Source organism: Protopterus annectens, chromosome 9.part0, assembly GCF_019279795.1.
Source record: "Protopterus annectens isolate FY-2018-M chromosome 9.part0, PAN1.0, whole genome shotgun sequence".
NCBI lineage: Eukaryota > Metazoa > Chordata > Ceratodontiformes > Protopteridae > Protopterus > Protopterus annectens.
In genome coordinates, this window is record NC_056743.1 from 1407776279 (window position 1) to 1407794812 (window position 18534).

An 18534-nucleotide genomic window follows, 5' to 3' on the forward strand; every position below is an offset into this window, starting at 1 on the left:
TCAAGCCTTGTCTGTCCGTCCCCCTTATTTGGTCTTTCACAAAGACAGGGTAACTCTCAGAACAAACCCTTCCTTCCTAACGAAGGTGTCCTCGGAAGCAAATCTAAACCACTCCATTCACTTGCCTGTCTTCTTCCCAGACTATGCCAACAGGGCTGAACAGAAATTACATTCATTAGATGTTCATCGCCAATTAAGGTATTATCTGGACAGGACAAAACAACTCAAAGTCGGACCAGCTCTTTTTCTCTTATGCTGCAGGAAAGAAAGGGCTTCCGGTATCGAAGGTTACTCTTTCCAGATGGTTGACATCTATTATTACCTTTGTCTATGAGTTGAGACACAAGCAACTTCCGTCTAGGCCTAAGGCTCATTCAACCAGGGCACTATCAACATCAACGGTATTTCAAGCAAGGTTACCACTAGATGCCATATGTGCAGCAGCTACCTGGGCTTCCAAACATACCTTTATTGCCCATTACAAACTTGATATAGCCTCCAGAAATAGAGCTGACTTTGGTTCCAGTGTACTCAGGAGTCTGTTCCATTGAGCCACCCAGGACTAAGATGCTAGGGACGCTGTCCCATCCAGCAAGAATGAAGGCGAGAATGACAACTTAACATTAAGAAGTTGTGTTCTTACCATAACGTTCCATGTTAGTTGTCTTCTTCTCGCCTTCTTTCTTGCGTCCCTCCTTCCTGCCCCCTAGTCTGGATAGACTTGAGGTCTCTGAGTCCTTCCATTTCTGGAGATACAACATGTTACGGTTTCCCCGTATCCTTAGTGTTACTAGCAGGGAGCCTGTACTTGCAAATGAGGATTATGATATTATATTTATACTATGTCTTAGCTTCCAAACGAGATCTGGGGAGTTAGCGCATGGTGTTCTGGGTTATAGGGCTGCCTCGAGCCGGTAAAAATAGCTCTCGAGCTATAGTATAGGCCGAGTCGGAGCCGAGGATCGGCTCCGAACCCATCCAGCAAGAAAGAAGGTGAGAAGAAGACAACTAACATGGAACGTTATGGTAAGAACATAACTTCTTATTCAGTCACATACAAAAAAATCAAACAAGTCACATTCAATGGAAGTTTCCATAAATAATTCAAATAAAGCACTATATACGTAATCAGTAATAGATCTTATCCTCTCCATGCTGATCTGTACATATGTTGTATCCTCATTCAGCATGGCAAGCATACTCAAATTATAATCTTTGTGATTCATGACTACAATAGACTCTCCTTTATCAGAGGGTCTGATGCTTATAGCCTGATTATTCATTAAATCATTTAAGGCTCGGTGCTGTTAAATTGTAATAACCGTTAGCCCTTTCTCCATGCATATACTCACATAACTCATTTTCACACATTTTTATAAAAAGCTGTGCATGTAAAAGCATAGATAGAACAAAAACACTCGGCCACCTGAATTGTGGTCTGTTGGTAACATCATTATTGCCATTAAACATTAGTTTTAATATCAAATTCTGACAGAAAACTCTTAAATCAATTAGAACATCACTTACACCTGATTGCAAAGAGGGAATAAAACTTGAGTCCCTTATTCAGAACATATAGTTCTGTTTCAGTCAAAATATGGTCAGAAAGGTTATACACTACAATTCACCCACTCATCTTGCTTTTTCCTGGTGGGTTTCCTCTTGTGGCACCCTCTGCTGGGCGAACAAGATGGCTTCACCATCACCAGTAAGGGATGAAAACCCTATTTCACAGTTGGTCTTTCTTTTGGTCTAGCTCCCATATTATGCCGCTGTGCTGTGTTACCTCCAGACCTCATATTACTTGATTGTGGAGCATCATGCACTAAAGGGTTATTCAATGCAACATGCTGTACACTATTATGGGAAGGCAGCACATAATTTCTTATGGCAGCATCATCTGCTCCTTCAACATCCTGCTCATGTCTAGGCTTTTGATTTTCTGACACTACCATATTATTCTGGTCAAGCTCAGGAGCCCTTTGCTGGCCACCCCTCTTCTTTCTTGTTCTTGGCCATACAAAAATATGACCAGATACAAAGTCATTATAATCCCTTATTAGTTTTCCAGTTTTTATGCGTTGAAGTTTCAGTTCATAATTGGCCCCATTGGTGAAGGTATTTTCTAGAGTATGCATATACCTTTCACCTTTAAAATGCTGCTCAATATTTAACCTGTATGCTTCTACTGCCTGTAATAAACTTTTCAAAAGGCAGAAAATATTCACTCAACAAGTTGATGTATTTAAAGCTTAAGTCTGTTCATTTGTTGCCATAGTTTAAGTAAGTCTGCATGCATTTCACCATAACTAGGCATACAAAGCACTCTTAATCCCCTAGGGATGATTGTATAGTGCATACAAGCCTCCAAATGGAGGCATTGCCATTGTTGTCTCTAGCTTAAATTGTCGTCCAGTTCTCTTACAAGTCCCAAAAACTCAGTCATTTTTTACACGTTCTTTCTCTTTGACAGTTTCCACAAAACTGAGCCCAACAAGTGGATTCTCAGGTAGATTTATCACCTTACTCCATCTCTGCTACAGGTTTGTGCTTAAAGTATTATATTCCAGTTCTATAGTTGCTGTCTCAGCCATGTCCAGAGTGGAACTCAAGAATAGAACCAAGCCAAACACAAGAACTGAGTCCCAGCCACTGATAAAGGTAACTGCTAGATAAACACCAAAAATCCAAAACATAAAAATTGGCAGGAACACCACAGCTTCACACAGTAAAATTATTTATTTATAAAAATGGACCAGATAAGTGCTTTCACGATGTAAAACCAACACTTCTTCATATCATAAAAACAGTCACAACTCAGTTTACCCCAATTTACTCCTGAAACTTCCAAAAAAATTACAAATTCCTGCCCAAAATCCTTAAACAGTAACACCTCACATGAATCTCTGCACATAACCACACATCGGCTGCCATGTCTAAATCCCAGCCCACACTGCTCCTTAAAGAAACAGCTAACCATAAAGAACACACCACACAACAATTACCACGAATTCGGTAAACTTAAGATTCATTAAAATGTAGTGTAGTAACAGCTGAGTTGGTTCCAAAATCGGAACTGAACCCATCTGTCGAGGATAAATGAAGACAACACAGATGGAATATTATGATGAGTACATAACTTTTTATATAGTTTATACACTGCCAGCACGGAGTGCTTCAGTGCTCAGCTTTTAGTTTAAAAAAAAAAAAGAGCTTTTTTTTTTCTTTAATTTTTTACTTTTAAATTGTAGAAACTACTTTCTACAATGTAGCTAGCATTTGCTTCAGTTCAGACTATACACAGCACTACAGTGCTTGCGTTTGCCCACAAATGCAATACTGACTTTTAAAAGCCGGTATTGCAGTAAAGAAATCTGGGTTGGCTGATCGACTCTCCCCCATAAAAATTTGCTCCAGTGGCTGTTGCTCTTGTCGCCCCACCCTAACTACACTACTGTCTGCATCTTTGTCTTAGTTTTCATTAGTGTATGATTTGATATAGTTAGATGGATCCCAAAGCTTTCAGTTAAATACACACGTCTAGTAGTTTTTATGTGACTTATCTTTTTTTATGGTAGTGTTATTGGCTGATGTAACATTAGAAGTGTGTTTCAGGGAAGATAATTTTTTGGGTAAGAATAACATTGCTCTGCTTTTTTTAGGGTTTAAGAGCAGGCTTGCATTGGTTAGCAAGGATATGACACAGGAAAAGGATGTTGGGGTGATAGTTTGGAGTATTTTTTAATGTTGCAGTACATAGAACGGTGGAGTTAATGGCATATCACATTGAGTTTATTTAGGATTCTTTCACTACCCTGGATAACAATACTGTTTTCTGTGTTCTTGCATTACCATCAGTTATGTACCTGTCTGGGTTTTAACATTGCTTTAGTTCCCAGCTGACTTGGTTTCAGCATTGCCCTAAATTCCAGTACTGACTATGTTTCAGCATTATTCTAGATTGAACACGTCTGGATTCTACTGACATCTATATTCCAGTACTGACCTGGGTTCCTGCTCAAGCTTGTATTCTAGCACTGCCCTGAATTCCGTTACTAGGCAGTGTTATAGTCCTGTTTGCATTCTAGCTCTTATCTTGGTTTCTGCACTACTGTGGTCCATACATTGCTCTGAGTTTCAGTACTCACTGGGATGCAGAAGTATACTGGGTTTAAAGACTGACCAATATTCTGGCAGTGGTGAATTCCAGAATGGATCTAGGCTTTAACAGTATAGCAGTGGTTTATTTATGAATGTTGAATATTCTGTCAGAATCTATTAAGGAAAGCAATTAGAACAGAATTGGGAACATACTGCTTCTGGCTTACATTAACAGTTCACATTTTTTTTATTTCAACAGATCCCTTCCGTGTGGGAGAAAATTAAACTGACACTATTTGACTGGTAAGCTTATTGTGTGTGAATAAGATTTGAAATAAATATTTACCTGAGTTGTAAAATGCTAAGTCAGACAATGTTTTTCGCTCTTTCATACAGTCTTGATCTCATTTTTTTTCATTATTTCTGGGGTTTTGTAATGAATACTGACTAGGCAAGCCTATTAGAATAATTTGGCTTTGTAGTCCTAATTTCCATATAAGTTAGAAAAGAGTGAATACGCACCCATAGTCTAGGGTTGGATGGGGACATAAACAACAAATTACTGTCTGTTTACAGGCAAGGTCATTAACATTTATAAGTACTGTTTGAAGGAGATTGAATAGTCCTATATGGTGGAGAACAGGATTTCATGCATTAGTGTTAACTCCAATCACTAACTTGTTCCTGGCCACAGACTTATCACATTCTGCACAGGGAGTGCTCTGATCCTGCACATATATAGGAATACTGGCCTCCTTTCCAGCATGAGACTGCAACTGGGCCTAGTTACCAAATGCTTTGCACCTCTACTACTACTACTTTTAGTGTGACACTCACTGGGATGTAAGTAGGAAACCAAGTCCATATGTAGATAAAATAAGATACAAGAAGTAAAGGACTGTTCACAGATAAGAGAGCTGTGGAGGTGCTAAAGCTGAGGGTTGCAGAAAGGAATTTTTTAAAAACTAGTAGAATAAAATATTCTAAATGACTGTACACATTATTTACACATTTTATATACATGTGTGTGCATATATGGATATATATATATATGTGTGTGTGTGTGTGTGTGTGGTTACAAGAAATAGGAGTGAATGTATATTTGAAATGTTTTGATGGGTGCTAAAAGACTAAATGCACAAATGAATTAATTGCCAAATGAGCAAATGCACAAATGACTGAATGCTCATTCTTGTAGTGTAGGTAGGTAAGAATGGGCAGAAAAATTAATGTTTGACTGAAAACTTTATAGCACTTTGTGTGCTAGAGTTCAGAATTTACTGATCTGATGTAAATTTTCATTCTGTCGGACTCTGTCCTCATCTTGTGGGTTTGGTTCCAATCCTCAGAATCGACTCAGCCTGCTATCATAGCTCGTGGTAACCAAAAAACTCTTGAGGTTATCCCTTATCTGCAATGCACTCATCCCAATTACCTCAGATCTTGTTTACCACTTTTAGTGTCAGACGTGGTGCCAATTGCTCTTGAGCAGATAAGGGATTTCTTTAATATACTTTCAACTCTAACTTTCAATCCTTCTATATTGTCTATTTTTTGCTACAATTTATAAATCCCTTACCCTTTTTACCCTTCTTGTACATCAGTGCTCTAATTTCTGTTGTCGTTTTTCCCTTTTCCCTACACTTCAGTGTATTCTGAATATCATTGTTGATATTTTCCTTCTCCACTTTGTGTAGTCTCTTTATTATCATCATTGCTATATCTCTGTTCTTTAAAAAAAACAAAATTACTGTATTTTCCCTCAGTTTTTCCCTGCTTTTGTGTGTGTGTGTGTGTGTGTGTGTGTGTGTGTGTGTGTGTGTGTGTGTGTGTGTGTCTGTGTAAGATATGGCAGAAAAGGAAAAGGCTCAGGCTGGATTTAAATGTTTTCAGAAATGTGGCCATAAAATACCCTTTTTTGGCACGCACTCTGTGTTTACTCTTTGGGTCCCCTCCATCTTCAATAGACTTGTTCAGTTTGTCACTCATTTAATCATAGAGCTCTTGTTAAGCAGAAAAATAATCTTAAAAGGCCTGCTTCTGTCTTCTTTCAGTGAAGCATTTTCTGGAGCCACTTCAGCTAAAGAGAAATCAAGCAAATCTGTTTTTTCTAGTTCATCTTCTTTGTCTTCCAAAGTTTATGAGAAGACGAAGAAAAGAAGTTTGTCAGTTTCGACATCTCCATCGGCTTGAAGTTCAAAAAAGTCAAAAACATCGGTTCCATCTTCTTCAGAACTGAAAGGAAGAAAGTCACAAACTCTAGCTCTGACTGTTCCCTCGGAACTGAGAATTAGCAAAAGTTTACTATCAGAACTGACTAGCTCTTCGTTTCCTAAGACTGCACTACAAGAACAAACTTTGGTGCCAACATCCTCGGACCTGACACCACAATTACAGGATACAACAAAAATTACTCTTCCAAGAACAATCCTTCCATTGAGCCCTTTTTAGACAGACTTCCTTCACCATTCTTGGAGAGACCTAAATTGTCTTCTGTGATGTCAGCCAATTCCTGTAGATGTCTAACTGAAGATGTGGAAAGACTGGTGAGAAAAATCCTTTGGGCACAAGGTACGACAGTATCCACCTTGGTTCCTACCCTAATGTGTCAAGGATTCCATTTTTCAGCTACCCCCCCTTTACGTCCTCCTCTAACTTCATGTGAAGGGTTAGCAACTATGGTTCCGAGCTTACCTAGTGCTGTCTGCATTGGAATTAAAGATAACTTTATCTTTGGAACCGATTATTGCTCTGAGCTCTTCAGTTCAGTCGGAACCGGAGACCTCTAGGGGCTGTATCTGTCCTGTCGGTTCCAAGGGGCTAGAGTTGACTGCTATATTTTCAGAGCCTTCTCTGCACCTTAGAGCTTTGGCAGAGATCAGCTCAGCTCCGGCCTCTGTTTTGAGAGGGATCCCTTCAGAGAGGGAGGTAACCTCCCATTCCCAGACCCACACTTGCAGATTTGGGGTCCCTCCCTTCTCTGGGTGAATCAGCTTTCGAGCCTTTGGAGAGAGGTATGACTGTACATTCAGTCACTTGGCCCCTTCCTACATGGAAAACACATTCCTTTCACGGCTATGTTCAGAGTCTCAACCAGTGCCTCCACAAGGACAGCGAGTACCAAAACCTCAGAAGTCCCAAAAGGGAATACCTATCTTCTTCTGAAACTTCCCCAGATCATCCTACTGAGGAGGTCCCTATGAAGAAAAAGTGCAAGAGGAAACAATTGGATTCCCCAGAGGAATCTATCACTGAAGACACAAACTTCGATGAGAGCAAAGGATACTCAAGATTACCTCTTGATGTCTCCTTTGGAGACATCCTTGAAATCTTAAAACAAAGAAGTGACTGGAAGTCCAGCAATCCTTTGTCTGAGGAGTTGGTGTACCTGCAGGCTTTTGGTACCTGCCCATCTACCTCCTGGGTAACTCCGCCCGCTGATGAGCTCATTGAGTTGATCTTTTGGTGGGCATGGAAGGCCCCCAACACCAATGAACCCATTCCCCAGAGACCTGACAACATTATCACTGCCCTGGAGGATAAACAGTTCTGGGCAAAATGTTTGCCCGTTGATGCCATGGTCATAGCAGCAGAAACCAAAAAGGAACTAGCTGAGAAAAGTTGCTCTGTCCATTCACCCACCAAGGAGTCTTGGACTATGGATAGATTTGGGAAATGGGTTTATGTTTCAATGACCTTTGTTTGTGTTATGGTCCTTGAATTTCTTGGTACACTTCACCAGACTGCTCGGAGATCTGATTAAGAAGCTTTAAGATACCCTTTCAGGATCCGTCTCTGAGGATGTTCAGGAATTTGTGGCCTCTCAGTTGCCTACCCTACATTTCATATCCAACTCTTCCATGAAGCTCATTTCTCATGCAGTCGAAGGGACTATAAGAGCAGCCGGTTCAGGCGTTGCCATCAGGAGGCATGCCTGGATGTGCTTATGTGATTTTGCAGAGCTCTTCAAGTCTTTGTTTGTCAATGCTGCCTTTGATGACAAGTCCATGTTTGGCCCTAAAGTTAAAGAAACTTTGTCCAGTTGTGCGATTGATGGAAAGACCATGTTAGCTGTGGATGTACATTTTTCCACTCCTCAATGATCCTTTTCATGAAATCAGAGAAATTGTGGAAAGATGTTTCACAATGTCCCAAGGGTCCTTTCAAAAATGCACATGGAGATGGTTCCTCCAGGGGCACAGGGGGAGGAGACTTCAATGGTAGACACCACCCTCGCGGTAGAGGAGGCCTGTGAAACCAAGGGTACAGAGATTCATTCTTTCATAAACCCTGTCAGCACTCCTGAAAGGAGGCCCGATTGTCTTCTTCTGGAGGCAGTCTGAGGTCATTTATCACCGCATGACAGAGCCTGGCTAGAAGTAATATCAGATACCTAGGTGCAGAGGATAATTTCCAGAGGGTATGTTGTACCATTTTCCCTTCCACCCCCTATTTGCAAAAGAATCCTCAGTATCCCACCTGATCAGAGGGAACAAGCAGTACTACAAATTTAAGAACTGTTAGTAAAACGAGTCATCTAAAAGTCCCACCAAACCAGAGAAAATCTGGAATTTATTCAAGAGTCTTTTTAGTGCCAAAAAAGACAAGGGACTACAGACCAATTTTGGAGATTAGTGTTTTAAACATGTCCGGTAAACAAACAGAGTTCCTGATGGTCACGGTACAGTCCATTCTTCCCTTTTTGGAACAGGATGACTGGATGTGCTCAATAGATCTTCAGGATGTGTACTATCTCATAAAGATGAACAGGTAATCCAGAAAGTTTCTGTTTCCAACTGGGAGCCAGTCACTATCAGTTCAGAGTTCTGCCCTTTGTTCTCACCGCAACCCATAGTGTGTTCACCAAGTGCATGGCAGTAGTAGCAGCTTACTTCAGACTGCTGGGATTCCAGGTGTTTCTGTACTTAAATGACTGTCTCATTACTGCTCTGACCAGGCATCAGTTGTTAGAGGCAAGAGAGCAGGTTCTCCAGACATGTTTCTATCTGGGGATAACCATAAATTATGAAAAATCTCACCACGAACCAAGTTAGACCTTAGAGTTTATAGGGGCCATCCTGAACACAAAGACAATAGCCTGTTTTCCCCCACTGAGACTACAGAAAATCAGATCACAAGTCATGAAGATAATCAACAGCAAAAAAGTATTTGTAGTCCCCTTAGCCAGATTTCACATGAGAATTTTACAATGGCTGATTGCAACACAATGGTCAGTACTATATCAACCAATGTCAACTTTGACACAGTGACCAAGAACGCTTCACTGTTAGGATGGGGGAGGGGGGTTATGATCTGAGGAATACTGTTCAGGCGACTTGGCTTCCCATAGAGGCTGACTTACATATCATTGTCTTAGAGATGAGAGCAGTGCTTTTAGCATTGCAGGCCTTTCAATATGCTCTCCCTTCAGGGATAATTGAGATTCAAATGAACAATATATCAGTAATCTGGTACATCAACAACCAAAGAGGACCCAGGTACTATCTCTTTTATCAAGAAGCTCTCAGAATATGGCAGTGGGCGATCTCATCCATCACCTTTCTCCTAGCAATGTACATTACAGGGAAGTCCAATGTGATAGCAGGCAAACTGAGCAGATGCATACTCTTGCCTCACGAGTGGTCCCTCAATCCAAAAGTGATGGAGAGAATATTACATCAGTGGGGCCAGCCTTGCTGCAATCTTTTCACCTCTCCCCTATATAACAAGTGCAGCAACTACTTTGCTCTTCTCCCCCTCAGGAGGAATCACCGAGGGATGCTCTTGTCTACAATTGGCCCTCCGGTCTTCTCTATGCCTTTCCTCCGATTCCTCTAATTCCAGAGTTTCTACAGAAAGCAATCGGGTTGAAGAGCAAGGTCATCCTCCTTGCATCTTTTGGCCTCAACAGATTTGTTTCCCCTTCCTTTGGACTCCTCTAATTCACCCACTTTGGATTCTGGACCAGGTTCCAGATCTCTTGTCCCATCTGACAGGCATGATCCACCCAGTCATCTTGAACCTCAAGCTGACAGCTTGATTTCTCCAGTTCCATTAACAGCCAGATGGTCTGTGCTCTCTTCACCTGTCCAACACATACTTTTGGCCTCTCACAAACCATCTACATGTAAACTTTACAACAGTAAATAGAAAAATTTGTCTTTTGGGCACGTCAAAATAAGGTTGATCCTTTTTCAGCACCTATTCATAAGATTCTCAAATTTTTAACCTCACTGTTCAATGAAGGGGCTTCATCTTCTACTATTAACGTTCAGTTAGCAGTTATATCCAACTTTCAAATTGGATTCGAAGACTCATCGTTTGCTTCTCATATACTTTGTGAAGCTTTTTTGATAAGTACTCTTCTGTTAAATCCAAGTTACAAAGCTCCATCCTCTTCTTGGGATCTGAACTTGGTGTTATAAGCAATTATACAACCTCCTTTTGAACCAGCAGCAGATTATCTTAAGTTTCTGTCCCGGAAAACTATTTTCTTAGTAGCCAAAGACAGGGCTGCACTAAGAACCAACCCTTCTTTCCTACCAAAGGTGGTTTCAGAAGTCAGAATCAATCAAACTATTAACCTACCAGTTTTCTTCCCCAAATTTGCTGATAAAGGTATCAATCAAACTATTAACCTACCAGTTTTCTTCCCCACATTATTGTTAATAAAGGTGAATATTGCGTACACTTATTAGATGTTTGTAGACAATTACAGTTTTATCTTCACAGAACAAAAGATATCAGAAAATCTGATCAATTATTTATCTCTTTCTCAAATACAAAACTAGGAAATCCTGTGAGCAAAGTGACATTGACTAGATGGCTAACAGATTGCATTTCCTTTGCCTACATCAAATTGGGAATAGCTTTATTGAATCCTTTGAAAGAACAGTTGAGCTTGATCTGCAGCCACTTCATCTTTCTTCCATTCTAAAGCCTCCATGGATGATATTTGTGTAGCAGCAACTTGGGCCGCTACACATACTTTTATTATCCATTACAAATTGGATCTGGATCTGGTCTTCAGGGGAAGAGGGTCATTTGCTTTAATAGTGCTCAGGAACATCCTTGCTTGAGTCCACCCAGGATCTAAGGTAGCTGGGGACTCTGTCCCACAGGTTGAGGATAGAATGAAAATTGACAACATCAGATAAAGAAGTTACATACTCACCGTAATGTTCCATCTTTGTTGTCCATTTTCATTCTTCCTCAACTCCCTTCCCTCCAACCCCCATGCCCTTGGATTTCTAGAGGAACGGATGATTAGCTTATTGCCCTTTGTATATAATTGTGGTTCCAGATATAGGCTCATTGAATGTCTTCCAACTAACATTTTCTTTTTGTCTATCAGCAGACTCGATCTGAGGTAACTGGGATGGGTGCTATAGATCAGAGTGCATGTGCTGTGTGTACTGTATGTTTAAGAAGCATGTCAAAGACGTAACGTGCATGTATAAAGAGTGAGCACGTGCCATACCTAGTGCCATTTTAAGAGTGCAGCCAGAGAGTAAGCATGTATGAATCCTGCAGTTAGTTTGTATATAAGTTCCTTAAGTTAAAGTCAGTAATCTTCAATTAAGATGTGTTTGTATAAAATAAAGCTGCTTGAACAGAACCCATGAAGACTCTTCTATTGTGTCCAAGATAGGAGAGCGACATGGTGTCAGAACTGGGATCGCAGAGAAAAAGATTTGGAGCCATGAGGTGCAGAGAAGACAGTGAAGGCAAATTAAGAGAAATGAGCATGAAAAAGAGACAGAAAATAATCAAAGGTAATGAGAACCCACACGAACTTCTACTTTAAAAAAAAAAGGCAAACCGGAGCATTACAAGGGCATAAATGTATTATTAAACAAGCGGGAGGCACGAAAGGTTTCTTAACTAAAGGAAATGTTAAAAGAATGACATTTAACAAAACGATTATCAGAAAAGTAAAACAAGCATGTTTAAAATAAAAATGAGCATGTTTAAGGGCAAAACTGTCATGTTTAGAGTGTAATGAGTGCAAGAAAAGTACAATGGGCATGAAAAGAGATTAAATGAGCACAACGTATATATTTGTCTTTTCAGCTTTTCCCAGTTAGGGGTTGCCACAGCGGAACTCCGGTCTGCTAATGATTGGCAGTAGATTTTTTTTTTTGGTGCTGAGTTGCCAGCCCAACGCCCAACCTTCAGCGAAGGCACGCCCATTCACGAATGTCTTTCGGAGGCCACTCGACCACAGGGAGGACATGCAGACTCCACACAGAAGGCACTCCAGCCGTGAATCGAACAGGAGAACCTCTTGCTGTGAGGCAACAACGCTACCACTGTACCACCGCGGCTTATATATTAAGGGCAAAAAGGGCACATTGTGCATCAATAAAGCAAGGCAACTGTATGTTTTGAAGCAAAGTGCTGTGTTGGGCATAACTAAGACTTCGTATTGTATTAAGAGCATAACTAAAGTTATTTGAAGTATCTCATAGTGTGTAAAAGTGCTTACAGTGTGTGCTTATTGCTGCGTATGTACTCCAGAGAATTTGTGTGTAAAGTGCAACTATTTTGTGAAGTACAGTCAAAGTACAGCCGGAAAGTTTTTTGTGCTGGGTGTGTCTGTTCACAAAGTGCCGCCATTACAGGGTGTTTCTTGCACTGTAAAGAGTTGCCTAGCAAGGTACCATCATTTTGGGAAGACTTCAGTGTGCTGTGTGCAGTCTATTTGCAAGGTGCATTACTTCAAAATGTTATTGACTCTGAGCTTCTCCTGTCCAGTTCATTCGCATTGTGATGTTGTTTGAAATGCTTCTTAAAAATTATAGTAAGTTACTTTAGCAAGACGATTATTTCAAAAGTATCACAGTGCCCTAGAGACTTATTTCACAAAGTCCAGTTGTATAGAGACTTGCATTGTGCAGTTGTTTGATATATTTCTTACACTAAGAGGTGATTTCTTGCAATAAAGTGATTCAAAGGTGTTAGTGTCTGAGGGAGTTTTGCAGTAAAGCCCAAAAGCATAATTTCAGCAGCACAAAGTTACAAATACTGGCATATGTGTATGTGTTGGTGCTTATTTCCAAAAACCTTCACTGGTATGTGTTAATATGTCAAATGGATTTCAAAAGCCCTTGCCACTTATATTTGATCAGAATATTGCAGAGAATTGGAGGATATTTGAGCAAGAGTACGATATTTTTATACCAGCAGCTTATTCCGACAAAGATGCACACACTAAGACATTCATTTTGTTAAACCTAGTGGGGTCAGAGGCCATAGAGAAAGAGAGCATTCATTTTGTGTTTGCACCAACAGTATATGAGGGAGAAGGTGAAAACCGGCATGTTGTTGTAGAAGCTGAATCAAGGGAAGACCCTGAATGTTTGAAGCGCAAATTCAGAGAAATGTGCAAACCCAAGACTAATACTACACTAGAGAGGCATTTGTTTTACATGAGAGATGAGAAACCAGGGGAAACTTTTGAAGCTTAAATAACTGACCTGAGAAACAAAGTTAAAACGTGTCGGTTTGGTGACTTAAAAGATGAGTTAATAAAAGACAGGTTTATGTGTGGTATTAATAGTGCTGCTGTGAGAAAGATCTTGCTTCATGACACTGACTTAACATTGAGTAAAGTCATAGAGATCTGTTAGCTCCATGAAGTGACAGAAAAACACACAAGTATGCTTGCTGTTGACAAGAGCATGGTTTCAGCAGGCTCCAGAGCAAATGTACATAGTATGCAGCACATGGCAAACAGAAGTAGACCTAAGCACATTGTAGACACAGGCACTGCTAGCTCCATGGAGGCATTAGGGCCCAACTAACTAGTGGCCCAAGGGGTGCCACTCTAGTAGGGGCTTTTTTTTAATATTTTATTTGGTGTAGGTAGACTAGGATGGGGGCACCAGATGGTGTGGTGGGGGCACTGTGGAGCCCTTTTGCCTAGGGCATCAGTTGACCTAAGGCCGCTCCGCCTAGCTCACCAGGGAAACCATCTAGCTTTCCAGCAAGTTCTAAGGCTAGTGCAGTTAAAGAAGCATCCTCAGTGCAGTGCAAGCATGAATCAGCAAAACCCAAGTCTAGCTTTATTGTTAACTGTTGCAGTTGTGGTGCAAATCATGAGTCTAAAAGAGAGAGATGTTTAGCATTTGGTCAGCAGTGCCACAAGTGTAAAAAATGGAACTGTTTTCAAACGTTTTGCTGATCAAGTAAAACCCACACAGTTGAAAAAGAAAGGTCACACAAAAAAGCAAGCTGATCAAGTAGAGACATGACAATCTGCTTTCTATGTAGATGGTGTATCAGTGTTTAGTGAAAGAGTTGATGCAGTGAATTTATTGGCAAAGAGCAAAGTATTTTGTATTGTCCGGATAAATGGTAAATCCACAGAGCTTAAAGTAGACACTGGTTCGAAGTGTAATGTTATATCGGCAGACACATTTGCTAGAGTGACAGGTAATAAGCAACTCAATGTGACTAGTAGTGTGAAGCTTGTTGTTTATGGAGGTGAAGAAATTCAGACTGAAGGTTCAGTGATGCTTTCATTTTATTTGGCCAAGAGCTGTTACAGCTTGTTATTCTGTGTATTCCGAAGGCCAGTTCAGTCTTTAATGGGTCTCAGAGATAGTTTCAGAATGAATCTGCTGTCTTTTACCAAAGAAGTTCATCATATAAGTGCATCTCTGAGTGCTAATTTTTCTGAAGCAATTTTCTCAGAGTGTGATGATGTTTTCGATGACAGGTTGGGCAAACTTCCAGTGGTGTATTCTATGAAGTTAGACCCAGAGGTCACTCCATTGTCAGACCAGCAAGAAAAGTTCCGATAGCTATGCAGAATAAAGTCAAGGCTCAGCTGGATAAAATGGTACAACAAGGTGTAATTTGTCCGGTTACAGAACCAACTGAATGGGTGCCGTCCATGGTGGCAGCTCACAAAAAAGGCTCAGATGAAATCAGAATATGTATTGACCTAAGAGATCTTAACAAAGCATTGAAGAGACAGTATCATCCATTGTGCACAGTCGAGGAGGTTGCAGCTCTGATACAAATGCCACTTTTTTCTGTTTTAGGTGCAAAGAGTTCATTTTGGCAAGCGTAGCTTGATCGCAGGTCCTCATTACTAACCACTTTTGGTACATCTAAATAAATAAATAAAAAAATTCAGGCAGTTTCACAGGCACAAATCACTCAGGTGATGATAAACCAAAGGTGTATTTAATGATAAAAATCCACAAGAAAAACAAATAAAATATGAGCGCTTTCGTTAAACAAATGTTAACTTCATCAGACACCATTAAAATGTAAGACAACTATTTATATGCATGCAAAAAACACTCTGACTGGGTAAGCAGGCAGAGGCAGCTAGCTAAGCAACACTGAGATAGAACATTAATTAACCCCTTGATGACTGTGTTACAGTTGAAACTGTTGCATCTTAAATACAACTAAAACTTGTGATTAAAAGATAAATTATTAGTCTCATAATTGTGTCATGAATGGTTATAAATAGGATAAAACTAAAACCAAAGTCATTTTTAAAATCTCATGTTAAATATTCACATAATGCTAAAATGTTTCCCAAAGCAAAATACATACAAAAGTGCTTGTGCTTAACAAATGTTTTAAGATATTTTGTTCCTTTCTAGGGCTTTTAATTTCAATACAGGAGAGATGGACGTCCTGTCATTTATCCCTGGCCATCTATCTGCCTGTACTAAGATTTGCCACCTTAACACCTTTAACTCTAACGAAGTCCCCAAGGCTTTTTGTCACTGATGTCTACATGGTCTATTGCCATAAATGTGAAATTGTGGCCAGTGTTGTCTTGAATATGCCTCGCTAATGCATTGTTAAGATTATTCTTTCTTATGGCATAGTTGTGTTCGTAAATTCTGGTGTTAAATTTCCTTTCTGTTTTGCCTACATAAAATGCTAGGCATTGGTCACATGTGGCCATGTAGACCACTGCCTTGGAGTGACAGTTATATTTACCCTTTACATAATGGTCTAAACTCCTTGCCTGCCAGCATTTTTATTTATTTAGTTTTGTTGTTTCTGTTTTTTTTTACTTTTGTTACATCTGTTTGGCAGATACAGTTTCCTAAGGATGCCATTTGGAATAAATTCTGCAAGTGAAGTCTTTCAGTGTGCAATGGAGCAAATTTTTTTGGGTTATCCTTGTGCCATAACAGTAAATGATTTATTGGTTGGAGGCAGTGGTGAAGCGGGACATGACAGAAAATTAGAGAGAGTTCTAGATAGAGCATGTGAAGTCACTTTGAAGCTCAATCCTCTGAAGTGCAAATTCAGGCCTCCAGAAGTTACATATGTAGGTCATTTGTTTACCAGTACTGGGTTGAAGCCAGATCTGACCAAGCAAGCAGACATTCTTGAGATGTCAGCACCAGACAATGTTCAAGCTCTAAACTATTTAGGCAAGTTCATGCCAGACTTCAGTGAGTTGACAGCATGTTTAAGAGAGAGAACGTGCAAAAATGTTGTATGGTTATGGTTGGAACATCACCAGAAGGCATTTGAAGACCTCAAACAGAAAAATGCCACTCCACATATGTTAAGATACTATGATATGAACAAACCAGGCATTCTTTCATGTGATGCTTCAAAATTTGGTTTAGGCGCAGTTATACTCCAAGATGACAAACCAGTAGCCTATGGGTCCAGAACACTTGCCCAAACTGAGATGCAGTATGGTCAAATAGAGAAAGAACTTTAGGCAGTAGTATCTGCATGTTCCAAGTTTCATGATTATATTTATGGTAGAGCTATTCACATAGAAACTGATCACCAAGCTCTATTTACTATTCTAAAAAAGCTTATGCATTCCGCTCCAGGATGGTTACAAAGAATGATGCTCAAATTGCAAAATAGTCTACATGAAAGGCAAATTACTATGGCTGATACCTTATCCAGATTGCCCAGAAACATGACGAAACAGCTTGATGCAGAGAATTTTGACTTTGATGTGATGGCAGTGCGTAGTTTGTCTACCACTAGACTTGATGAGTTAAGAGATCACACTAGGACTGATCCTATTTTGCAGATGAATCACTACATTAATGTTGGATGGCCGTTAAGACAAACCATTATACAGATGAGTATCCAGGCTCAGTGTGAAATATGCAGCAACATGGACTTAACTGTGTATATATTTATATAATTTATGTAATTCCATGACACAGAACTGTATACCTGCATGCCAAATAGACTCATAACATTGCATGTTTTGTTTGTCAAGAGGGAGGATATAGATCAGAGTGCACATGCTGTGTGTACTGTCCTTTAAGAAGCATGTCAAAGATGTAACTTGCATGTATATAGACTGGCAACGCGCCATACCTAGTGCCATTTTGAGAGTGCAGCCAGAGAGTAACTATGTATGAATCCTGCAGTTAGTTTGTATAGAAGTTCCTTAAATTAGTCAGTAATCTTATACTAAGATCTGTTTGTATAAAATAAAGCTGCTTGAACAGAGCCCACAAAGACTCTTCTATTGTGTCCAAGATAGAAGAGTGATAGGTGCATTGTGGGTAAGGAATAAGCTCGAGAGTTTTTTGCTTACCACAAGCTATAATAGAGGACAAGTTGGTTTCGAGGATTGGAACCGAACCAACAGGTTGAGGAAGAATGAAAATGGACAACACAGATGGAACGTTATGGCGAGTGTGTAACTTCTCTTTTTGTATGTTTGGTGTTGTGTATGTTCTTTGTCTGTTGGTCTTGTGCAGCAGTCCTGTTAAGGAAAGTTTATTTACTAACATAATGTGTAAGTTTGGGGTTCGGGTGAGGGTAGGGTTATGGTGAGCACATATGAGTAAGGTGATGGTGGGAGGGACAACCCCCCCCCCGTCCATATTACTAATGCATGCTAAAACTAACTCAACAAATAACTGTACTAAAACCCTTTCTCTAATAGTACCACTTCCAAAATGACACTTGATGTTGATTTTGTAACTTGTTTTTTGTAGTGGTAGAGAAATATTCAGTGTTTGTGATTCACTCTTAATGGTGCTTCAGTGTTTTCTGATTCTGTTTTTCCCCCTTTCATTTGTGATTCTCTCTTTTGAGTTTTGAGTTTTATAATTGAATCTTGTACACTAATATATATATATATATATATATATATATATATATATATATATATATATATATATATATATGATCAAAGTTTCAAAATCTCGAACAAGAAACTTAGAAACCCACTTAAGCGAAAGTGCACTTTCACAAAAGCCAATTGGGAAAAAAACAACTTTAAACACTTTTTTTGCACCCCCACACACACCCCTACTTAAATATACTAATTCCAAGATTGCACTACAGTGGGGAAAAGGATACATTTCCTTATCCCCACTGTAATGTGCTTCTGTGATTCGGATTTTGCAAAAGTGCACTTTTGCTTAAGTGGGTTCAATCTTCTGTTAGTCAAAAAGTCTG